Below are 3,430 nucleotides of genomic sequence, written 5' to 3'. Positions count from 1 at the left end.
TGCTTGTTACTGAACTAATACCACATATGCTTAAGAACACAGACTCTGGAACCAGATGTTTACATTTTGATTTCTGCAATATCTGGCATGTGTCCTGTGGAAATAACAAGCTCTCTTGTGCAGCTTCTTCACTGCAAATGTTTATAAAAATCAAACTTACTTCATTATGCTATTATTGAGATTACTTGAGTTAATGCAATGTAAATGTTTTAGAATGGTACCTGGCAAAAAGTTTTAGAATCAACTTCTAACAGTTTACTATTATTATTTTATCCCCATTCATTTTGATTCTTAGTATTAGTACTACAACTTGACCAGACAAGTTGTTTTTATGTGCATGTTATTATTTTTCAACTGTACTAAATATTTTTAAAGAAAACAATTCTTGTTTATATCTTAAGAAAATGTATTTTATGGGATAATTCTTTTTGCAACATCTCCTTAGAGGCAAAATGACAATTTCATTGTTCATGTTTTAATGAACAATTGACTTATTCTTACCGTCTGGCTACTATATAGCAGAATATTGCAGAATTTCTCAAATGTATGGGGGTGAGATGGCTATTTTTTACCAGATGTTTGCAGCTTACTTTTATAAGGCCACAGAAAATTGTACCAGTATATTATAAAATCATAACCTCTAGTCTACTTTCATTGCCTAAGATTTTGACCATGTCCTGTGAGCTTACTGTAAATTGTGGTCTAAAGTGAATCAGAGGGACTTTAATGAAGGTGCAGGACTTTTACATGAGAGTATTTTTCCACTATGATACAGCATCAGATGTAGATCCTCATAAAGGAAAATAAAGTTGCATCTAACACATAAAATTTATGTAAAATTTTATTCTGCATCTGCACATAAGAAATCTAAAATGAGAGTCTCCTATGTTTTCATATTGCTTTCTTAAAATCTATGCAATGATAAATGTCATGTCTGTTTTTTGTGAAAAAATGTGTGGCATAAGCCTATTCTCTATAACATAGGTCTCACTGTGTGGTTTCCACATCAGTGTTAACCCTAAATGACAATCACTATGTCAAGTTCAACTGTGATATGCATTCAAGAGAAATTACATATTTGTAATTACATTTAACTTGACCCACTATACAGGACTTCACATTAAAATAGTGTATAAATAATATGGCATGCAGCTGTAATATTAATTTCAATTTTGATCTTACTTGAATTCAGCTTTATTTAAAAGAATTTAGTGAGTAGAGAATGCTGCCAACTTCTTAACTTAAAACTCAAAAAAAATTTTAAAATCAAGAAATAAAAATAATCAGAAGAATAAAATATAACTTATAAACTAAGCATGGCATATTATGTGAAGATACCCATTTTTGCTACTTCTGGCAGTATCATTAAATTGGTCATAAAAGAATAAGAATGTCAGGGAAAAACGGAGAGGATAAGACTGAGTGATATAAACAAATTTTTGGAGGATGGAAAGTGGATGGGTAGGTGTTTAGATATTATCTTCAAATTGAAAGGTGAAATTTGTCTTTCTACTGCATAAAGAGGCAACGTATTTTTCAGCACCTTGGACAGATCCCGAATTGGCTAGAGAAAATTCTGAAGAGCAAGGTATGGGACTAAAATCATAAGAATACTAACCATCAAATAAGAGGAGGCTCGAGGCCAATACACCCTCCTCATATCAGAGAAAACACTTAACCAGGTAGTTACATCTCCCTAAGAAATAAGTAGGAAATTTATTCTATAGGACAAAATTAAGGACCTTCAGACACAGTAACAGCAGGCAGAGGTCTTATACTGAAAACAAGGGCAATTAGAGAAAAGTATACTATTAACAATAAGACCCTCAAGCTCATTATGTACGTTAGCTCTGAGACAAAAAGCACACAGGCATAATTCTTCTATCTTTTCCCTCAGGAGAATAGGCTGTTCTTCTCTGAATATAACACATAAGCCCACAGAAAATACCTGTTGTGATGTGTGGGGGTTATTCTCATAAAATGGGTGAGTTCTTATCTGATTTTTCACTTAAAATAGAGATGCCAAGCTATCTTTAAAGCCTCATTCTCAATTATGTAGAGACAACTGTGATCACTCACATAGCTTTGAGGAAAGAATTTTGCAAGAATGAGAGAAAACGAAACCAAGAAACTTGAAAAAGCAACTTAGCAAAAACAGGCAATAAAGAGACACTGGAAGAAAACAAATCAATATGGTTAATATCCTCAGAAATATCAGAAAGTTTACTAAATCCATAAAATAAACACAAGATGCTTTAAAAATGGGCATTCCATAAAGAAAAAATATACTTGTAAGTAAAAATATAATAACCATAGTAGAACTTTCATTTGGAGATAAATTTGAGGATTTCTTCAATGAGTACAGTGAAAACACAAAGAAGAGAAAAAGTAAGAAGAAACATAGGACAAATTTAGGCCATCAATCTAGGATCAACACCCAAACTTCCAGAAACAGAAAACTGGGAGAGGGTGCTTGCTTCAGCAGCACATATACTAAAATTAGAAAACCGGGAGGGGGGGACAGGAGTTATCAGAAGGATGGTGCAAGATGATTTCCTAAACTAAAGGGCAAGACATTTTCACATTCAAATAGTGAATCTGGTTTTCATGACATTTAGTGAAAATTAAGCCACATGAAGCACATCAATTAATAATTCCAGATCACTGAGATTAACTAGATAATTCTACTTAAAATGTTCTTTCTTGCTCTCAACATGGCCCATAGCAGAACTGAAGGGCCCCCAACACTTCCTATCATCATATCCTCAACAGTATAGGCTGCCTGAAACAGCAGTCCCAGTAAGGAGACTTATTGGGAGGGTGTGACTGACTAACTCTTTTTTAAGAAAGTGCCGAACACTTCCTAACCCTAGCAACACAAACTCTTTTTTGACATTCACTTGAACTAAAAATCTGTCATTACCAAAGTCCATTAAACACTCATCTTCTTCTCAGAACTAGCTTAAGTTTTGTGCAAAAATTATGGCCTGGATGTTGGATGAAGGTACTATTTTGTCCCTCTTACCATACGTGTACTAAAGAGGTGAACTAGGCTCTTGATTAATTTTCATTATCACTTGTGCATTACTGTTTCATCCTTCTCCCTGAAATATCCGGCAACTTGGAGGTGCACATTATTGCTCCAGATGCTTCTCCTTGAACTTCCACTTTCCTGGTCATTATTCTTAATCAATTAAATATTATAATGGCTGGCTCACAGTTCCTTTGGCCTGTAATATTCTTGTTTTCATTCTTGATTTAAATATCTCTGTCTTCTACATGTTCAATTGTATTGCCTTCCACTCCATTTCAGTCATCTACTCCCGTATCCCTGGTCTTATCATTGCTAATGATTGTTCCACTTCTAAAGCCTTGATTTCAACACATAATACCTGGGCTAAGAGGAGAACGTCTGGATGCTAACTTTAAA

Source organism: Delphinapterus leucas, chromosome 18, assembly GCF_059928025.1.
Source record: "Delphinapterus leucas isolate spDelLeu-1000000601 "Yukka" chromosome 18, BTC_Dleu_Yukka2, whole genome shotgun sequence".
Lineage (NCBI taxonomy): Eukaryota > Metazoa > Chordata > Mammalia > Artiodactyla > Monodontidae > Delphinapterus > Delphinapterus leucas.
This window is presented reverse-complemented; position numbering follows the sequence as displayed.